The sequence below is a fragment of the Rhineura floridana genome, chromosome 9, assembly GCF_030035675.1.
Source record: "Rhineura floridana isolate rRhiFlo1 chromosome 9, rRhiFlo1.hap2, whole genome shotgun sequence".
NCBI classification, from domain to species: domain Eukaryota; kingdom Metazoa; phylum Chordata; class Lepidosauria; order Squamata; family Rhineuridae; genus Rhineura; species Rhineura floridana.
Genome location: NC_084488.1, coordinates 121603146 through 121625801, shown reverse-complemented (window position 1 = coordinate 121625801; position 22656 = coordinate 121603146). Strand labels below are relative to the sequence as shown.

The window sequence follows — 22656 nt, the reverse complement described above, 5'->3', positions numbered from 1 at the left end:
TTTTTAAGTGCCTTTTACGGTTTTAAGGTTGTGCATAGTTTAATTGTATTTTAATTGTATGTTTTTCTATGTTTTTAACTACATGTAGTTTTATTTGTAAGCCGCCCTGAGTTCCAGTTTGGAAATAGGGTGGGGTAAAAATAAAGTTTCATTCATTCATTCATTCACTTCAGTTTTGCTTTCTCCCGTTTTCACATTTTTCCAATCTTAAATTCAGGTTGCCACGTTTCCACATCAGTTTGTGGGTTTTGGGGGGAGGGCGGGGACACCTTGTGAAAATGTATTAGAATTTTAGTGTGAATTTTTCCTAATCATATTTCTGCATGCAATTTTGCCTAATATGCATTTCTGCAACATATTTTCCCTAATATAGTGCCTACTTGTATGTTATTTTCAGCAGTATTTGCATTTCTGTGCACACTTGGAGGAGTGCACCATCTCAAGTGATGGCTGAGGTTCAGCTTGTGTATCATTTCAGGAAGTGGGAATTAGGTAGAACCAAATTTCTCCCAACCACACAAAGGGATGGATTTATTCAGAAACAACCCAGCACTTCAGGTTCCATTGACAGGTATTGCCCTAGACAGCTGCCCAGTCTGCCTTTGTGGCTGAACTAGCCCTAATTATCATGTTCACCCATTCTCCCCCATTTAACCCCCCATTCTCTGTTATTTTCTTTCTCTCCTTCCATCTCCCTCTTCCTCTTAGAATATTAGTACTAAAGGGTACTAATAAAATTGATTGGCACTAGGGTGAAGAAACAACAGAAGGAGGCAATTCTTTGCACAATTAGCACGTGGAACCCCTTGCCACAAGATGGCATGATGGTCACTAGGATGCCTTTAAAGAAGGACTTGCCAAATTCACAGATGATAGTATACCAATCTCAGCAGGACATAAAAACAACTCTAATCTCCTGGGGTCCTTCCCTATCCCCACTTCTGATACCCAAAGGAATACTGCCACTGAACATGCAGGTTCTATTTAGCTATCATAAATTTACATTAGGGAAATATACTTCGGACCCCCCCCCCCCAAAAATGTGCAGGATTTATTCATTTATTATTTTTTTTAAAAAAATAATTTGAGGAATCAATGGACATGATTCAGTCAGAGCTAAGCATTTTGAAATCTCATTGGTTTCATTGGGGTAGAATCGAGTGCATGCTTAAGTTTACCTACTGATTTCAATGGGACTTAAATGTCAACTTCAATGTATCCTGTAACTTAGGGCTGACCTTACCATTAGGCAGAGTGAGGTGGCTCCCTGAGTGACAGATCCTGTAGAGCAGGGAGTAGTGGTGAGATTTTGGAGACAGAGCTGTGTGTGCCATGCAGCATCCCTTGCACCCTTGGGTGTGGTTGCCTCTCACCAGTGTTGAGATAAGATTCAGCTTCCAGTCCAGTCACCTCCTATACAGTTGTTGTTGTTGTTGTTGTTGTTGTTGTTGTTGTTGTTGTTGTTGTTGTTGTTGTTGTTGTTGTTGTTGTTGTTGTTGTTGTTGTTGTTGTTGTTGTTGTTGTTGTTGTTGTTGTTGTTGTTGTTGTTGTTGTTGTTGTTGTTGTTGTTGTTGTTGTTGTTGTTGTTGTTGTTGTTGTTGTTGTTGTTGTTGTTGTTGTTGTTGTTCCACCCCAGAAGGATCCCCTGGCACCAAACAAGGGACAAAACACTTATAAGATCTTTATATATATATATAAGGTCTCTAAGAGGAAGGTCTTCAGGAGGCGCCAAAAAGATAACAGAGATGGCACCTGTCTAATATTAAGGGGAGGGAATTCCAAAGGCACAGGAGAGGAGCCACCTTGTTCTCCAACTTCAGGAAGCAAACCGAGGCAGCCTCTCACCCACCTTCTCCCTCTCCCTCCTGACAGGTAGCTAGAGTAGCAGCTCTGCCCGCTCCACCTCAATGAGGTGGGGCGGGGGAGCCAGGAAACACACCTCTTAATGATGTCAAGGAGACATGGAGTAGGTTGAGCTTTGTGGAGTGGGAAGGGGCAGACACAACTCAGGGCTATCATTTTCAGCTGTAACCCCGTGTCCTTGCACTTGCGTCTTTCTGCCCTAAAATGTCCCAGAGGCAGATGCTCTAACATACATCACAGGTTTCCTCACCATAAAGAGAGCAGCATTGTTTATGTGCATTTCACATTACATTTAATCTGTGCCCCTGACATCAGAATATCTAACTATAATACTTTTGAAAGAGCAACTACCTTTTCTCCTGCGAAAAGATTTTGTGCCATAAAGGAGGAGGAAGAGATGGGCAGCTCAGCTCTTGTTTACTCTTTGCTTCTACGGGCAGTAGAAGAAAACCACAATGCATTTGCTGTGATCTGTTTTGTACCAATTCAAATTAGCGCCTATACAGGTAGCAGAGCCTGCTAATAACCGTGGCGCAAGGTGCACAGCAGACAGCATCGGCATTTTACCCTGACAGCTGCTTTGCTGTGCTTCGTCTTCAGCTGTTCCTGCTGGGCAATCCTTCTGAGACCTTTATCATCATTCTTTGCAAAGTTACCGCTTTCTCAAAATAGGAAAAGTGAAAGCCCTGCTCAGGATTCCTTCCCCGCCACCTCCTGCATGATTACCATAGTACAGGGAGAATAGCGGAAGGAGGCGCATTCCTTGGCTCTGCCCCCTCTGTTGTGTCACCATTGCAGCTCCCGCAGTCCTCAATGAAAAAGCATAGAAAGCTGCCTTAAACTGAGTCAGCCCCCCTGGTCCATCTCACTCAATATTGTCTACCCTGACTGGCAGTAGCTCTCCAGGATTTTCAGAAAAGGGACACTCCCAGCCCTACCTAGGGATGCTGGGGACTGAACCGGGGACCTTCTATATGCAAAGGAGATACATACGCTTTAACATACGCAATGGGACCGGAGTGTGTGTGTAAAGTGAAAATGTACTTAAAGTGAAGCAATTATCTATGCATGTACTGCACGGCAATCACCACTAGATGGCAGCGGCATCATGCCATTAAGTGTCCATTATTGTGAAGCGCGTACATTAAAGTGGGGTATGGTGGAGTATGGAGCATGTACTTTATAGCGAGGCGACTTTAAGTGAAGCAACTTTAAGCGGGGTATGCCTGTACTCGATCACCCACCGATGGCCTTTTCCCTAAGCTATAGCCCTTCACTTACAGGGGACTGAACATCTCCAGCTGGGAGCTCTGCAAGCCCTTCAAGCTGTTTCGGAGGCCTTGCTTAAGTGCCCTCCTGGTAAGACAACCAGGCTAGCAGGTGCATGGAACCTGGCTTGGTGGTGGCCCCAGACAGTTGCAGAATTCGATTCCGCTCAAAGTTAGGCAAGTGCCATCATCCCTCAGTGCTTTTGAATGGGCTTTAAATCCCCATCTTTTTATGGTGGCTGATCCGATCTGCCTTACAGAAGCAGTGCTACAGTTTGATTTTGGTATGGTTAGCTTGTGCAGGGCTGTTGGGAATATTGTGCTGTTTTCTGTGTCCTGGAATGAAATGGTTGCTTTAAGCTGGCGTTCATCTTATATTGATTGATTGTACTTATATGTTGTATCTAAAAAATTTTATGTACGCCGCCTAGAGTGGCCGTTAAGTTGGCCAGATAGGCGGCTCTGAAATAAAATGTTATTATTTTATTATTATTATTATTGTAGGCATATATTTCTTTGTAAATTGCTTTGAGAATATATATTTTCCCTTGAAAATCTGTCTATAAGTTTGTTAAATGAATAAACTGCTGTGTGAATTAGATCCCCAGAGGATCTCAAGGTTCTAGATCACATAGGTATTCTCTATGAGTAGAAAAGGTTGCCCACTGGAGAAATGCAGCCCTCAGTATGTCAAGGGCTGCAGGAACAGCAAGGGAGACACACTGCAGGGTGAGGGCAGGAAGTATGCACCTCTTCTCTACCTTGGGAAAGGCCTTAGCTCAGTGGCAGAGCACTTGCTTTGCATGCAGAACGTCCCAGGTTCAGGTAACGCTGGGAGAGAACACTGTCTGCCAATCAGTATAAACAATACTAAGCAATGGTGGCTGGTGACTCCATGTCAGTGGGGCAATGGAATCTACTCTGGGTTTTAGTCCAAACTTTAAAGGAGCATCCAAGGTGAAGTGCATTGGACATTGTCAGCTCTACACTGCATCAGCAGTGTCAGGGGGGGCTGGAAATTCCTGGGTCTTTGGCAGGGAAGGAAAGTCCTTAGCCAGCAGTCGGGTTGTAAATCTGCCAGGCCTATCCGAAGCGTACTTGCCGAGTCAGAAGTCCAGAAGCGAGGTCAGTGGAGGTCCGGGATCAATTGCCAAGGAGGTCAGTCAAAGAGATGCTGCAAGGAAACTAGGTCTACACAAAGCCACGCCTGACGTTGCAGTCAGCAACAAGCTGCAGCCAAGGTGTGCCTTATAAAGAGCAGGATGGACAGCAGGTGTGAGCCCTCAGCGTTTGGGCCTTAAGGAGACAGGCCTGCCTCTCTTCTGCCTGACCTTCTGCTGTCTACGTTCTGCAGGTGAGGGGGGAGTATCCTGTGCACTGTCTGTGTCTGGCTGCAGGGCCTCTGCTGTCCCTGGGGTGCTCTGCAGCTGAGGGGGAGAAGGAGCTGGATTCTCAGGAGGCTCCTCCGTGTCTCCTGCTGCTCCTGGGTCTGCTGCTGTTACTCCCGAGTCATCCTCATCTGAGGAGTCCTCTGACGGGACCATGACAGACATCTCCTTGAAAGTTCACACTAAAACCCAGAGCAAATTCCACTGCCCCACTGGCATGGAGTCACCAACCACCATTGATACTGATCTAGATGGTCCAATGGTCTGACTCTGTATAAGGCAGCTTCCTATGTGACTCCTTATGATGGGTGTCACATGAGCAGCAATAACTGAAGAGGGCTAAGGCGACAATCAAAATGAGAAGGTGCAAGTGATATCCAAGGATTAGAGCAGTGTCCTACAACCTTGGGTTCCCAGATGTTGCTGGACTACAACTCCCATCATCCTTGACCATTGGCTAAGATGGCTGTGGATGATGGGTGTTGTAGTCCAACAAAATCTGGGAACCCAACGTTGAAGAACATTGATTTATAGAAATGGGATTAACCTGAAGATTTTCTAATCCAAAGTGATTATTCAAACTTTTGTTTCAAGGAACCCTAATGTACTTAACTTGGCCTGAAATTTCCCTATTAAGGAGGACTTGTTAAAATAAAAAGTCTTACAAGCTCAGAGAGTTACCATTCTTTGGGATTAATCAACTCCCTCCTCAGAGGTCTAACTTAATGTTTCACAATGCAAGCCTATGCATCTCTTTTCATGCAGAAGTTCCATTGAGTTCAATAAGACTTTTTCCCATGTGAGTGGGTATAGGATAGCAATTTAACAGTGCAATCCTAAACATGTGCATGCAGAAGTAAGTCCCAGTGAGTATCTGGGACCTCACTCCCAGATAGGGATGGAGCTGAAATTCAGCTCACATTTAAAGGTGAGCCTACCTAATTTGCACTTTCCAAAGCAAGGTACAAAGAAAAACATCCTTTGAAATGTGCCCTTCTTTGAATTTTGCAATGCAGTTCTCCATCCAAGTAATGTGTAGAAACACATGTTTACTGGAGTACAGTGTGCATTAGTTAGAGTAACATACAAAGATGCATTATATCTGGGGACACTGCCTGGCCAAAAGATATTATGGACCAGCCTTACATGAGGGCAGACACCTAGCTCAGTTTGCCTTCCGCCAACCCCCACTTGCTTCCTACACCTTCTTACTTACAACCAGTCTAGGGGATGGCACTAGCTGTCAGCCTTCTCCTTGTTAGTGCTGTCTTGCAGAACTCAAAAGGGAGGAGGAGGAGGGCAAAAGCAAAACTAGCGGGGCCTACTTATCATTGGCACAATCTCTGCTAGCCATTTGCTCTGGCTCCAGCTACTGCTGGCTTCCCTGGCTTCTGCCCTACCCATCCTACTGTGCACCAGCCTCCCGCTGTATGTTAGGCAAAACTGCATACAAAAATATGTAGATTAGGAGAAATTTGCACTAAAATGCAAATGGGGCAGATTTGCCCATTCCTTTTCACAGGAAAGTGTCTACCAGCCAGGTTGAAAGGGGCTGCTGCCCTGGGCTCCTGCTGGGAGGAAGGGCAGGATATAAATCAAATAATTAATAAATAAATAAACAACACCTGGACTGGAGGGGCTGCAGGTTTCCCCAGTCCTGGTATCTATGCAGGATTGCAGCCTAAAACTCTGAGATGGTAGCAGATGCGTCTTCTCTCTAGTGCAGGGCTCCCCGGCGCCATGCTAGTTCTCCTTGACCCTATCAATGCACATGCGCACAGACAGAGAGGCAGCATGCAGCATGCAGCTTTCCACCCTGCAGATGAGAGGAACATACTGTCATCGCATATTATCAGAACATACAGGCATTTTACCTTCCTTCCCTTTTTTCCTTTTTTCTAATATATCCAAAATTACAAATGCTGCCTTGACTTTTAAATCAATGAAGAGACGGCTATTGCAGAGTAAATACATAAACGCAGCAAAACATAAGAGCAGAGCCTCTGCAGCACAGGTGTGTGTGTGTGTGTGTGTGTGTGTGAGAGAGAGAGAGAGAGAGAGAGAGAGAGAGAGAGAGAGAGAGAGACTCAGACAGCTGCTCAATATGGTGCATTCATACAATTAGCAATTACACGAATGGTGGTTATTTTGCAGGAATGGGGTCCTGATCTGGATTGGAAGGTTAGGAGGTGGCAAGCCTCTGTCCCTTGCCACCTGTCCTCCCCACTGTGGTCCTGATCCAGATCAGAAACCCTGCCTTTTATTTTATTATTATGTTCATATCCCACCTTTCCTCCAAGAAGAGCAAGGCAGCTTGCCAATTTGGTTCTCCCCCACCCAATTTTATCCTCACAACAACCCTGTGAGGTAGATTAGGCTGAGAGACTGTGACTGGCCCAAAGTCACCCAGTGAGCTTCATGAGGATTTGAACCCTGGTCTCCCAGGTCCCAGTCTGATACTCTAACCACCACACCACATTGGCTCTCTACTTGCAGTAGAGGCTGGTCTGTTAGGGCAAACAGGGAACTGCCCCGCCAACTTCAGCCTGCCCTGAACCAATCATCATCTGCCAGCCTTCTTATGTACAACAACCAGGTCAGAGGATGGAATTAGCTGTCAACTTCCTCCTCAGTTTTTCAGGGTTGCTCATTATAAAACACAACAGGGAGGAGGATGGAGCTCATTGGCTCGACCTCCACCAACTGTTGGCCTTGTACTTTACGCCCCACCAGTCCCAATGGCACCGGCCACCCCTGCCTTTGTGTGCTACTGAAATGGGAAGAAAAGCTTCCATCAGCAGAAATGGGAGCTGTTCTTCCAATATAAATGGCAGACATGGGGCCCCTGCTCCAGACTATGACCACAATGTAGGCAAAGAGTTACTGCTCAGCCCCCAGGAACCCAATCCTAACTGAGTGGGCCATGTATACTTTTTGTACACACACACTCTCTACACACATTAATGAGTTGTGTTAATGATGTCATAACTAGTGTGGCACTCAGAACTGGCATCAAAAATATGTCCCACTCTCAAAATTTCTGAAAAGCTGGTGGGTATGCCAGAGGAGGGGTCAGATTTTTGAGATCAACTCCCCCCCACTAGAATCCTAATGAATACCATCTGAAGCCAAGTGCAAACGTGTGTGTGAGAGAGAGAGTGAGTGAGTGTGTTCCATAGCCAATTGCATTTGGGAAGGACCATAGTTCAGTGTTATAGCATCTGACTTGAAATTGGAAGGTTCAGTCCAAGGGCATCTCCAGGTAAGGCTTGGAATGTCCCCTGCCTTGCAACCCTGTGGAGCTTCTGCCAGTCAGAGTAAGCAATACTGAACTTGTTGTTGTTATACGCCTTCAAGACGATTACAACTTATGGCGACTCCATGAATCCTTTTTGGATATATTCATAAGGTTTTCATGGTAAGAGGTATTCAGAGGTGGTTCACCATTGCCTTCCTTCCTCTAAGCCTACAGCACCCGGTATTCCCAGGCGGTCTCCCATCCAACTACTAACCGGGCCTGACCCTGCTTAGCTTCCGAGATCAGACGAGGTGGGGAGTGTTCAAGGTAGCATGGCTAGATGGACCAAAAGTCTAACTTAGTATAAGGCAACTTCCAGTAGCGTGCAGGTCCCATGTTTCGATCCCTTGCATCTCCAGGCAGGACTGGGAAAGACTTCTTTGCACCTGCTGCCTGTTAGTGTAGGCAGTACTGAGCTAGATGAACTGACTCAGTATAAGGAAGCTTTCTATGTTGCTGTGTACCTAGTGTACCTCATGAGCCTTATACACTGTTATTCACATGTTACCCATATGTAGGACATAATGCCCATGTTTAATCTGGAGCAGGATGTCACTCCTGACATCATGTGTTGCATGTGGCTTCTAAAACGTGAGACGTTGCAGGTGGCTGCTAAAAGCTCCAGATTAAACATGATAACGCCCTACATGTGAGGAGTGCATGAACAGCCTGCAAATACACGGACAAAATGAGAAGGCTGAGATTCTAAAAAATCTGATAAACAAACTGTGTCTTGCGGGGGAGAAGCCTTTGTGTTCCTGTTGTTACTGTTGTGCCGGCTGGGCCTGATGGGAGTTGTACTCCAATACATCTGGAGGTTGAGGAAGGCTGCCTTAGGGTGTTCAAAGAGGTCCCACAATGCCTGTTTCTCAGTCATCCTTACAACAAAGAGATAAAGTAGGTCAGAAATGTTATCTCCATATTGGGGGGGAGCAGGACTGAGAGAAAGCAGCATGTCTAAGTCCATCAGGTGAGTCTGTGGCAGAGCCAAGATCTGAACTGGAGCCTGTTCACAGCTCTGCCTCTTAGCCATGACATAATGCTTGCTGTCATGTGTCGTGCTTTGCATATTCAGAGGAAGACCATACAGAATTATTATTATTATTTCTTCTGTAGTGCTTTTTGCCTTATCCACAGATGACCTGCTTTCTGCACCACCCTCTGTTTTATGCCCCTTCCCAGACCCTTTAGAAAAACAGCCTCTTTTCTTCTTGACAGCTTCTTTCTCCCTGGGCTATCGTTTGTTACATACCATAACCCCGTAGCTGTTTAATTCATCTTTCTAAAAGCCTTCTGGGACTCTGGCTGCATGGGAGATTCTGTAAAAACAGTTGTATTTTATCTTTGATTTATGGAGGCCCTCTGATGAGAGCGTCTGGCTTAGCAGTACCTGTGCCATTTGGGCTGTTCCAGCGGGACTCAAAACTGTATCCTTTCCCCCCCCCCATGCGCACAGGCATGCATGCATGCCTCAGAAGAAGGCCTGCTGAAACACAGGTGTTTGAAGTCTGCTTATTGAAGTTGGAGAAGAGAACCTGGTGCCTCAGTGCTTCTCTTCAGGGTTTGGTTCCCCAGTTCATCTTTCATGTCCTATGGCTCCCTGCGGAGCGGTCTTGGCAAGCAGAGGTTTAAAATGGCCCAGCCAGACAAAATTGTCAAGATTTATGTCATAAAGACCCCCTGGTGGGTATTCCTTGCTCGGCCCCTTTCTCTGACCAAGCAGAGAAGCCAAGAGCATCCTTCAGGTCAAGGTTTCTTTTTTTTTTTTTGTCAAAACATTTTGCCTGTGGTTGGCAGGAGGGGGTAGAGTTTCTCAGCATAATGTCGGAGATTCGTGGGCTGTGTATCCAACCAGGCTGCATGTGCCAAAAGACATCTAGATTTGACGTTCCTATTAAATGAAACACATTTCCACCCAGTGGCCACTCTGGCCTGACTTGAGTCCTAGAGAGTCGAGAGAGTGCCTCTGCATGTACCATCCAGCCTGTGCTTTAAGATCAGTGAGGTGGGGGGCTTTGCAGTCCCCTCAATGAGTGTAGCTCATCTGATGCAGACTTGGTGTTGGGTGCCCCAAGAATAAAACCCTCTCCTCATAGAGGAAAAGGAAATGGACTGCCTTCAAGTCGATCCTGATTTATGGCGACCCTATGAATAGGGATTTCATGGTAAGCGGTATTTGGGGGGGGTTCCCATTGCCTCCCTCTGAGGCTCGTCCTCCCCAGCTGGCTAGAGCCTGCTCAGCTTCCCACAGCTGCACAAGCCAGCCCCTTCCTTGTCCACAACTGCCAGCTGGGGGGCAGCGAGGCTCCTTGGGACTAGGCAGCTTGCCCAGGGTGGCACAGGTGGCAGGGCACGTAACCCCTGAGCCACTCCCTGTGGGGGTGATCTTTAGCTGGCCCTTGACACCCAGGAGACACGAGCGGGGATTGGAACTCACAGACTCTGGACTCCCAGCCAGGCTCTCCTCCCCACTGGGCTGTACCAGGGATGGGGAAATTTAGAGTTGCCCACAAGGAGCCATCCTGCCAAAAACCCAGAGCTGGCTGTGAAAGAAAAGCTCTCTGCACATGCTAATGATGTATGTGTGTTTGTGTGCATGCTGTTGCTCTTCCGACTAAGACAGCATCGAGGCTCAGCATGGTCAGCTATCTGCTAAGGGCCCACACCCCAGCAGGGGCCCTGCTGGTGCTAGACAAGCTGCAGTAGAGGTAGACTCGCTGAGGGAGGGAGCCCCAGGCAGATGTCTCGCCCAAGGACCCTCCAAACCTCTAGTGCCAATGCTGCCAGTCCCAATCTGGATCAAGCCCACCACCAATGTGAATGGCATTGGCAGGAAAGCTCCCAGTCAAGGTAGTGGAAGTTGTGTATTGGCAGGAAGTTCCCTCCCCCCCCCCCCGCTGCCACCGCCCTGTCCCTCCCATGTCAAGGGCCCAATCCAGACTGAACCTTCCATATGGCTATTCTTATTAAAGGAGAAAAAAAAACCTTGGTGAAATTGCAACTTATCCCTGAAATTCTCAGCATGGCTCTGAATAACGAAAGTGTTGCAACCTCTGAGCATGCCCCAGCAGAGCGGGTGTCTCTTAAGAACATAAGAAAAGCTCAAATGGTGGATTGGGGCCCTATCCTGTTCTCATAGTGGCCAACCAGGTGCCTCTGGGGAGGCCCGCAAGCCAGGCATGTACGCTCTCCGCACTTGCAATCCCCAGCAAATAGTGTTCAGATGTAGCCTCTGCATCTCTTTCAGAATCTCCAGATAAAAGGATCTTCCACACTTTGGGAAAGGCCTGAGTTCCTGGAGAGTTTCTGCCAGTCCGAGTGGACACTACAGGGCTAGATGGGCAGAGAGTCTGCCCTAGTAGAAGGCCATTTCCAATGTCCTTATGACTGCAGAGGCAGAAAAAAGGGAGATCAACTCATACTATGCTTCACATTTAATAATGAACATATTAAGAAATTCAGCGCATCAGGGCTCGTTATGCACAGAGGAATTACAAGCAGGCTTGATTTGTCGTACCGACTGTCTAATTATTTACAAGGTTTGGCAGCATCATTACTAAAAACATCTTTAATCTGTCAAAACAAACATCCATCAAGAGCCAAATGGAATGTTGCAAAGTGAGCACTTGATCTTGGGCTGCAGAGATCAGGATGTAGCTTTAGTGGGTCCGTTTGGGCCAGCTGACATACCACACAGGGTTGTAGAGAGGATAAAATAGGAAAACTGGGCTGTGCACCGGGTCCTACTGAATCCTGGTTCCTGAACCAAATTGGACCGACCCAGGATTTCGCTGGATCAGGTTGATGCAACCCCTGGATCGCCCCAAGTCAGATCAGGTCCACCCAGAGCAATCTGGGGCTGCCAAAAGTGGGAGCCATCTGGTGATGAAGAGAGGGGGGAGGAAACACGCAGGCAGGTTTAAAACCTCTTTAACCATATGGGTGGCAGGCAGTCTCCTCATGACTGTGCATGGCCTTCAAAGAGCTGGGTTGGGTCAGCTCAGATCATTCTGGGCAGGACTGGCACCAAAGGGCAGCCAGGTTGAGGGCCCCTTCAATAGAGTGGGTGAGGAATAACGCTCCCCTTCCACAATCTACAGAATAGCTGCCACGGATCGCAGGGAAAGAGGTTCCAAGCCGCCCACCCATCCGCTGGCTCCACCTACCTGTGTCTCCTGTCTTTTGGGGCTGCACGCTCTGCAGGGCTGCCATTAATCAAGATGGTGGCTGTTTCCCTAGGGTGCTGATGCCCTTGCCACCATCTTGGTTGATGGCAGGGATGCGCACGTGTAGCACACATGCATGCCAGCAACCAAGATGGCAACAGGGGCTTCAGCCCCTTAGGGAAACCTTGGCCACCATCTTGGTTAATGCACGCAGGGCATGCAGCCACAAAAGACAGGAGAGACAGGTAGGTGGGTGTGCATGCATCCCAGTGCCCAGGGCAGGCTGGTGCCCAAGAGCCCTGGCATGCCTGGCACTGGCCCTGATTCTGGGTCAGATAAGAGTTGCTCCGAAGTGCTAGAGTAGGCCCCAAATCATGTCAACGAGGACCTGCTCATCCCTCAGGAATACCACCTCCTCACAGGAACATGGGAAGCTGACTTCTGTTGAGTCAGATCATTGGTCCATCCAGTTCAGTATTGTCTGCACTGACTGGCAGCACCTTTCCAGGATTTCAGGCAGGGAAATCTCCCAGCCTTACCTGGAGATGCCGGGATTGAAGGCAGGCATCGCAGATGGTCTACCCACTGAGCTCTGCCCTGAGTGTTTTATTGGCAGGGGAAGGCACCATTCCAGTGGGCAGAAAATATAAACCTTCCACCTGACTGTGAATGGACTAGTCTGTGCTGAGGGCTCTGTGCAATGGGTGGGGCAACATAAGGCTAGAGAATGGGGGGGAGGATTTGATTCTGTGCTCATTTAAAGGCGAGCCTGCCTCATTCGCACTTTCCAAAACCATGCACAAACCAAAACATAGCCGTCCTTCAAAATCCGCACTTCTCCAAATTTTTGCAATGCATTTGTCCAGCTAAGTAATGTGCCTAAAAATGCATATATATCTGTGAGAATAACCAACAAAAGAATCATGATTTTAGGACAATGGTTCCCAAAAAGTTTTCCCTAGAGACCACTAGAAAGTTACTGAGGTTCTTGGCAGGCTACTGGAATGGTTTTTCTGCCCGTTGCTGCAATTGTAATGTGCCGTGCTAGATGCTGTATGATTTTTAATTACATTTTAATTGCTTCTTTTATTTCTTAAATATTGTACGTTATTGTATTGTAATTCAAATAGAATTCAAATTATAATCCAATAAAATACAATGTAAGAACTTTAAAAAAGCAATAAAATGCAATTAAAAATCCATTTGAATTTTAAATGAGATGGGTGTGCCGTCTCCCATCCTCAACCACAAATCCACAGACATGCTGCGGACCACCTGAGTGAAGCATGGACCACAGTTTGGGAAGCCCTGTTTTAGGAGAAATTGCTTTGCAAGAGTGTGCACGTTGGGCAAAACTGCATACAAAAATGTGTATCTTGGGAGAAATTTGCACTAAAATGCCCCTGGATTTTCATAAGGACATTCAGGAGAACATCACAAACTGATGTGGAAACCTGGGAAGGTGATCTTAAGAATGGAAAAATTAGACATGTTGAAAAATAGAAAGGGACAGATGCACCCATTCCCCAAATCAGACACACTGAGCCCAACGGGAGCCCTCGGGAAACGCAGGCCTTCCCTCTGATGTGGCCATCATCCTGACGGCCATTTTGCTAGAAATCAATAATGGTTCGCCCTCTGTGCGAGAAAGAGTCCTGGCAGTAGCACTTGCAACGAGTTAAGAAGCTGCTGACAGGAACAGCTGAGCTTTCTTTGAGTGATTTGGTGGTCTGGACTTGGCAAGAATCGTTATTTTGTTTTCCTACCCTCTGCTTGCTTTGCTTTTCAGTCTCCTCATTGACCCCTCCGTGAGAGATTCCAGACTTTGGGGGAAGCTTGCCTTCCCTTCAGGGAGACAGAGGAAATACTACGGGCCTCTTCGTAGGGGCCAAGAACTCCCCTGCCCTCTTTAATGGATGTGTGAGAGGGCAAAACATTTTGCTGGCACAGGGAAAGAAAACAAAGGGAACTGTTAATACTTTCCACATGAGGACAGGGACTCTTGTTCAATGTGAATGGAACAAAAGGCAAGTTTGCATGGATCTACAGGTTGCATCTGAATAAATGAGCAAATAATTGATTTCTTGGGCTCCACACACACGCACACTTGGCTGCCAACATAATTTGCTTTCTGCGTCGACAGTCAATGAATCCATTGCAGAATCTGGATGTTGGCGCCAAATTTGGATCCTTGAAAATCTCCACTTATTTTAAAAGAATGTGTTTTCTAGGGGGGCTTGTTATGTGCTGCCAAAAACCAAAAGGACACCAACATGTATAAAATGTGCATGTGAGGATTTATATGTAAAGATGCAAATTTAGAAAGGATCCCTATCATTGAAATAGAAACGAAGTATATCTCACCATAGCAGGGAAGACACCAGATGACACATGTGTGCATGCATGCAAAGGGCAGATCCACACCAAACATTCAAAGCACATTTAACGCACATTTAAAGTGCATGGCTTCCCCCAAAGAACATTGGGAACTGTAGTATACCCCTCACAGAGCTACAATTTCCAGCACCCTTCACAAACGACAGTTCCCAGTGTTCTTTGGGGGAAGCCGTGTGCTTTATATGTGCATGAAATATGCTTCAAATGTATGGTGTGTGGATGTGACCAAAATGTCTTCGGTTCTCCGTGGCTCTTTGGGGGCAAATGAACATCAAGAAGACCGCAGTGTTCGCCCTCTGAGTAATCTGAGCTTGTCTTCTTTGCAAAGTGCCTTCCCTCCATCTCAGGGGGTGGGTGGGGAAACATAGCTCAGTGAAAGAGAATCCGCTTGGCCCAGTGGTGGTCCCAGGCTCCATTCCTGGCATCTCCAGGTAGAGCTAGGAAAGAGTCCCTCTCTGAAGCTCTAGTGAAATGCTGCCAGTCAGTGTAGACAGCCCTAAAATAGGTGGACCGATGGTCTAAGGCATTCCTGTTCCTCCATTCCTCTTCCTGCTTTGTTCACCCACAGTGTCTCACTCCTTTCTTCAGCCCCTCTGTTGTCAGCCCTTCCTCTCCTCTCCTGTCTGCCTTTGTGCTCTCCATCACGGACAACGAAAGATCACACAGGCGTTAATTGCCATCGCTCCCCTTCTCTCTCTCTCCATCTTTGCATTCTTCTTTGCAGGCTGCTGCCTGCTCCTTAACCTGCCTAGCACCAGTGGTAACTGGTGGTTCCATGCCAGTGGGCAATGGAATCCGCTCCAGATGTCAGTCTGAGCTTTCGGGGAGCTGTCCAAGGTGCTGTCACACAGATTCGCCACTGCCACTCCCCCCTTTTAACTTCTCAAATTCTTCATCCCACCCCATCCACACCTCTCAAGCCACCCAGCACGCGACATGAAAACCTCCTCCAAGGAAAAGATGGATAAGGACTGGGGTGAAAGTCTATCTCCCCTCTGCTCTGTTTCCTCATGCACATGCGCCCTTCACCTCTTCCTCTCCTGGCTCCTAGATTCCAAAGTGGGACAGCTTCTTTTCCCCACCGATTCCAAACCTCGCTGGGGTGTTGCCCCCTCCTTCATTCCTTCTTTTCCATTCTATTCCCCTTCTGAGGGAAGCATTCAGACCATACCACCCTTCCCAAAGTTCTCCCAAAACCAACCTTTGCTAAGTTGATGCCATCCAGTTGTTTTGGAAAACAACCCTGTAGTGTGGTGGCAAATTCAGAAGTGCAGGGTCCCTTCACGATAGACACGATAGCCACCTCACAGCTCTGCCCCTTCTAAGATTATACAACCTTCTAAGATTATCACCTGGCCAGGTTTGAATACTGATTTCTGCTTTACTACCCTTGCTAATGCCTTCTCCCACAACAACAGACGTCCCTGGGAGCTGATCAGCATGAAAGGGGAGAGTGTTAGCTGCTGAGAAGAGTCCTCTCAGTGGCTGACTCACCTGCTGCCACTCGGATGGGCTCCAATCAGGAAATGGCAAGGAAGCATGTTAGAAGACTTTTCTCAGTGGCTAACACTCTCCCCTTTCATGCTGATTGGTTCATAGGATGCTGGAGACATAGGGACCAAAAAGGTAAAGAGTCTCAAACCTCCCGAGACCTTGGACGACTACACTCCTGAATGCAACTCCCATCAGCTGGGGCTTGGACTGATGGGAGTTGTAGTCCACAACAGCTGGAGACCATCAGCTTGTCCGAGGCTGGATGGACAGAGAGGATACCTCCAGACTCATTATTTTCGGGCAGCATTTAGTCACATCCCAGCAAATTCAGGTGGTGCATTTACACTGACTGGGAGCTCTTGCACAATGAACTCTGAGGGAGGTGAAGAGGGTGGTGAGAACAGGCCTTCTCAGCGGTGGCTCCCCACTGGCGGAATGTTGCACCCAGGGAGGCAAGCCTGGTGCCATCCTTATCTATTTTTAGATATTTTTACCCTGGCTTTTGGCCCTTACTTTGAAAGGCTTTGGGTGCTGTGGCTTCGTTTAACGTGGGAGGTTTTGTAAGACCTGTCTTCTTTCCATATGGATGGGTTTGCTTGTTACACTTGGTTTTAGTGTCTTCTTATCATTGTAAGTCGCTTTTGGGTCATGATTTGCAAGGAAGGGGCAGGCAATAAATTTAAATCATAAGAACATAAGAACATAAGAAGAGCCTGCTGGATCAGGCCAGTGGCCCATCTAGTCCAGCATCCTGTTCTCACAGTGGCCAACCAGGTGCCTGGGGGAAGCCCGCAAGCAGGACCCGAGTGCAAGAACACTCTCCCCTCCTGAGGCTTCCGGCAACTGGTTTTCAGAAGCATGCTGCCTCTGACTAGGGTGGCAGAGCACAGCCATCATGGCTAGTAGCCATTGATAGCCCTGTCCTCCATGAATTTGTCTAATCTTCTTTTAAAGCCATCCAAGCTGGTGGCCATTACTGCATCTTGTGGGAGCAAATTCCATAGTTTAACTATGCGCTGAGTAAAGAAGTACTTCCTTTTGTCTGTCCTGAATCTTCCAACATTCAGCTTCTTTGAATGTCCACGAGTTCTAGTATTATGAGAGAGGGAGAAGAACTTTTCTCTATCCACTTTCTCAATGCCATGCATAATTTTATACACTTCTATCATGTCTCCTCTGACCCGCCTTTTCTCTAAACTAAAAAGCCCCAAATGCTGCAACCTTTCCTCGTAAGGGAGTCGCTCCATCCCCTTGATCATTCTGGTTGCCCTCTTCTGAACCTTTTCCAACTCTAGAATATCCTTTTTGAGATGAGGCGACCAGAACTGTACACAGTATTCCAAATGCGGCCGCACCATAGATTTATACAACAGCATTATGATATCGGCTGTTTTATTTTCAATACCTTTCCTAATTATTGCTAGCATGGAATTTGCCTTTTTCACAGCTGCCGCACACTGGGTCGACATTTTCATCGTGCTGTCCACTACAACCCCGAGGTCTCTCTCCTGGTCGGTCACCGCCAGTTCAGACCCCATGAGCGTATATGTGAAATTAAGATTGTTTGCTCCAATATGCATAATTTTACACTTGTTTATATTGAATTGCATTTGCCATTTTTCCGCCCATTCACTCAGTTTGGAGAGGTCTTTTTGGAGCTCTTCGCAATCCCTTTTTGTTTTAACAACCCTGAACAATTTAGTGTCGTCAGCAAACTTGGCCACTTCACTGCTCACTCCTAATTCTAGGTCATTAATGAAGAAGTTGAAAAGTACAGGTCCCAATACCGATCCTTGAGGGACTCCACTTTCTACAGCCCTCCATTGGGAGAACTGTCCGTTTATTCCTACTCTCTGCTTTCTGCTTCTTAACCAATTCCTTATCCACAAGAGGACCTCTCTTATTCCATGACTGCTAAGCTTCCTCAGAAGCCTTTGGTGAGGTACCTTGTCAAACGCTTTTTGAAAGTCTAAGTACACTATGTCCACTGGATCACCTCTATCTATATGCTTGTTGACACTCTCAAAGAATTCTAATAGGTTACTGAGACAGGACTTTCCCTTGCAGAAGCCATGCTGGCTCTGCTTCAGCAAGGCTTGTTCTTCTATGTGCTTAGTTAATCTAGCTTTAATAATACTTTCTACCAGTTTTCCAGGGACAGAAGTTAAGCTAACTGGCCTGTAATTTCCGGGATCCCCTCTGGATCCCTTTTTGAAGATTGGCATTACATTTGCCACTTTCCAGTCCTCAGGCACGGAGGAGGACCCAAGGGACAAGTTACATATTTTAGTTAGCAGATCAGCAATTTCACCTTTGAGTTCTTTGAGAACTCTCGGGTGGATGCCATCCGGGCCCGGTGATTTGTCAGTTTTTATATTGTCCATTAAGCTTAGAACTTCCTCTCTCGTTACCACTATTTGTCTTAGTTCCTCAGAATCCATTCCCGCAAATGTTAGTTCAGGTTCAGGGATCTGCCCTATATCTTCCACTGTGAAGACAGATGCAAAGAATTTATTTAGCTTCTCTGCAATCTCCTTATCGTTCATCATCATCATCTGGCTTCCCCAAAAGGTCAGACTTTTTGGGACAAGGACAGTGGCAGGAAAATGTACTGGAAAGTGTACAATAATACTTATTGCTTGACACAAGTTGTTTAACCTCCCTGCAAACAAATCAGAATGAATGCTCATTAAATAGCTGTAGTCTAACCTCCCTGCAAACAAATCAGGATAAGTGTGCAATAAATAGGTAACTTGGAAGCACCCATTGCTTCAGCCTCATCTTCATTGTTTCCACTACAACCTTTATTCCCTTGAAGTGCTCATCTAATCCCCCTGCCTCCTCCTAAACTCACATTTCCTCTCTAGTCCTATTTTTTCCTCTAAAGCAATAAAACTGGAGATTTATTTTTCTAAGATTGAGTTTCCGCAGGCATCTTTTAAATGAACAAACAGGAATACGTCACCATGAAGTGAAAAGTCCCTATAATTCTTTACGTGGCCACTCAAGTCTTAAAAACACATCCCTGTAAAGTGAAATAGAGGCACAGCTGTTGGGAAGGTACTGGTTGCATCAGCACCATGCATTTTAACATTTTGTGATGTTTTAGAGTGTTTTTAGTACGTTTGTTTGCCACCCTGGGCTCCTACTGGGAGGAAGGGCAGGATATAAATCTAATAAATAAACAAACGAATTCAGAGCACGTGGCTTCCCCCAAAGAATCCTGGGAAATGTAGTTTACCCCTCACAGAGCTAACATTCCCAGCACCCTTAGCAAACTATGATTCCCAGGATTCTTTGGAGGAAGCCACATGCTTTAAATACACTTTAAAAGCATGGCATGGGTGCAGCCATGGTTGGCTTTCTGTAGAAGGATTTCACATCTCAGCATGCACAGCTGGATTTGTAGGAGCATCACCTAAGAGCAGTGGAGGCTAATGCAGGAGTTTGTATAGTGCTCACGTCCATCCCCTCCAGCTGTTTGGTGGGTGGGCAGAGCATGCATGTGCCCTGAATAGGCCAGTCACTGAGCTGCGCAAAGGGTAAGGATGGAGAAGGGTGGCACCTCGGAGCAGAAGAAGCGCTGGTGAGGGAAAGAAGAGGCAAGGATGCACTGGACGCTCCATTTCTCTCCTTCCTTAGTGTGCTGAATGCAGTAGAGGCTAATCAATCAGGGTGCATGGGGCACTGCCCCACTAGCCTCATTCTGCCATTAGCCAACCCCTGGCTGGGAGTCCAGCCTCTGTGAGTTCAAATCCCCGCTCGTGTCTCCTGGCTGTCAAGGACCAGCTAAAGATCACCCCCAGAAGGAGTGGCTCAGGGGTTACATGCCCTGCCACCTATGCAGCCATGGGCAAGCTGCAGAGTCCCAGAGAGTCCAGTTGCCCCCCAGCTGGCTGTTGCAGACAAGGAAGGGGCTGGCTTGTGCAGCTGTGGCAAGCTGAGCAGGCCCTAGCCAGCTGGGGAGGACTAGCCTCAGAGGGAGGCAAGGGGAAACCCCTCTGAATACCGCTTACCACGAAATCCCTATTCGTAGGGTAGCCATAAATTGGGGTAGACTTGAACACAGTCCATTTCCATTTCCAACCTGCCTGCCTTCTTGCTTACAACCAATCCGGGGGCAGCACTGCATGTCCACTTCTTCCTCTTTAAGTCTCAGTGTTGCCCTTGTACAAACCAGCAAGGAGGAGCACTGGGGGGGAGGGTCCTGCCTGTCATTGGCTCTGATCCCACCTGCTGTTGGCCTCCCTGCCTTCCGCCCTCCTAGTCACCGTGGGCATCAGCCACCACCGCATCAGAATTACAGGAATGTTCACTTTGTGGTAACACTTCCCTGCAATGCATAGCTGTATAAATCACACACCCATACACCTGTGGCCCTCCAGATGCTGTTGGACTCTATCTCCCATCAGCCTCAGCCAGCACGGCTGAGGGGGCACCATTGTCCTACTTAGGTGTGGGCATTTTGCACATTTTATTTGATCTTTAAAAAAAAGACGCACCAGCAGCATTCTTGAGTCCGTTTGTCAGCCACTTTCAAGTTGTTTTAATGCTGAATGCTGCATAAACTTCGACACAAAGAGATATATGTGTCTATATTCACTCAGACTTCCTATTTTAATCTATAATTTAATAACAAAAGGAGAGGAGAGAGAAATATTTCCATTTATTACATTCTTGGAGTGTTGTCTGGGCTACATTTTTGCTTCTTTTGTAATTCTTTTATTCAGAGAAACAAGCAGCTTAAAATATGCACATAATCAATCTCGTCCCTTTTCTATTTCTCTAGTTCCCTTTAGTTCTTCTTTCCAAGATGTTTTTTTTAATTTACATATTTAATGCAGAGACAGCTTACCTTTCTTTCAAAAAGGGGGAGAAGGAGTTTATTGCTGGAACATCAAGTGGCAGACACATGTGCAGTGTATTGTACCTGGGCTGTGTCTGCTTTTGTGCAGGATGGATTAGCACGGGCTACTCACTGATCCACCAACTTGATTAGCACCAGCCGTGTTCCAATGCGCAATTAGGCTGCAGGATTCACCCTACAAGCCATAAGGAAGGGCAGTAGCTCAGTGGCAGGGCATCTGGTTTGCATGCAGAATGTTCCAGTTTCAACCCCTGGCATCTCCAAGTAGGGCAGGGAATGCCCCCTGCCTAAAACCAGGCTTGCATATTTATGGGTTGCATAATAAAGGTCTTGCCATAATTTTGTGGGGAGGTTAAAGCAAGTCTCTTTTTTGAGTAAGATTCTAGTCCTCAGTTTTTCAGATTAAAAAATGCAAATTGTTGGGATGTGTCATCTCACCAACCTAAGGACTTCTGACTAAAGAAGTTGCAATGCTGGTCTTAAGATTTCTTCTTTACTTCTGTGAGGCTTTCACCCTAGGCAAGACTCTGGGGGCAAATACGGAGACACCCTTAGCAAGTAGTAATCCACCATGACAGCTGTGTTCTCTGTCCACTGCTGGAGGCAGTATGACTCCGAATGCCATTTGCTGGGAATCACATGTCAGAAGAGGCTGTTACACTCAGACACTGTTTGCAGGTTTTCTGATGGGCACGTGGCTGGCCACTGTGAGATCAGGAAGTGGGACTAGATGGGCCTTTGGCCTGATCCAGTGGGGCTCTTCTTATGTTCACATGTGGAGCTGCCTCCTACTCAGTCTGCTCACTGATCTAGCCCAGTGGTGTCCACTCCAACTGACAGCAGCTCTCTAGGGACTCAGAGAGGAGGCACTTTTTCTAGCCTTGCTAACTGAACTCATTTAAATGTAGATTTTTGGAAACTGAACTAGGGACCTTTATGCATGCAAAACCTGTTCACCACCAGGGATGGGTGATCTGTCCATTTTGGTTCTCCCCGTTTCTCATTTTTCCAAGCTTAAATTCAGTTCTCCACATTTCTGCAGTATTTTTGTATTTCTTTTTAAACCTCATGAAAAGTTTTCAGCATTTGTATGTGAATTTCTCCTTCTAAACACATTTTTATACAGTGTGCACATTTGGCAAGTAATTTCTAATATTATGGATTCTGTATGTTATTTTCATGCACATTTTCCCCAATACATGCATTTTTGTAAGCACTGCTTGGTTGAAGAACTGCATTGCAAAATTCAGATAAGTGCAAATTTTGAAGGATGGCTGTGTTTGAGTTCTCATATTGTTTCAGAAAGTGCAGATTTGGTAGATTCATCTTTAAATGCGAACTTCATGGAACTTCTCTCCCATCCATATCCCCTCTTATGACCCTTCCCCTCCTTCAGCAAGGAAATGTTTTACCTCTTTCTCCAGACTTCTGATCAGACATATTTGGCAGACTCATGGCATGAACAGATGCTACAGGGAACCAACTCTCCCAATGTGATTAGATAAGGGACAGGGAAGCTGTTTTCTGTTGAGGGTCTCTTTTCCTTGTGGGGGCAATCAGTCAGGAGGGCACATTCCGGGAGAGGGCTGGTGCCAATGGTGAGTGGAGCCAGAGCAAAACCAGGTGGGGCATCCAGGAGCATCTTGATACACTAACGTCCAGGCAGGAGGGTTGTTGTTCATTACCAGGAGGGAGACAGAAGGGTCTTTGCAGTCACATGAAATGAGGCCAAGGGTCATAGGCACCTCTAGGGCCACAGGTTGCCGACCCCCTGAGTAGATGCTCCCTGGTGGCACCTGGATTGTCACAGTGTGCCCAAAGCACACATTCCTAATCCCTTGTGATTAGGAGTGGAAGAGAAATTGGATTCAGTTTCCATTGAAAGGCAAACCTTCCTAACTCATACTTTCTGGAA

At 46.8% G+C, this 22656-nt stretch overlaps 1 protein-coding gene and 1 pseudogene across 3 annotated transcripts in view; one reads left to right on the top strand and one right to left on the bottom strand.

Annotated features, from left to right (window-relative positions):
* The window catches only part of GFRA4 (GDNF family receptor alpha 4), a 201928-nt gene that overhangs the window by 24971 nt on the left and 154301 nt on the right, over positions 1-22656 (top strand). The gene's annotated exons all lie outside the window — the stretch shown is intronic.
* LOC133364665 (5S ribosomal RNA) lies at positions 7983-8101 on the bottom strand (annotated as a pseudogene).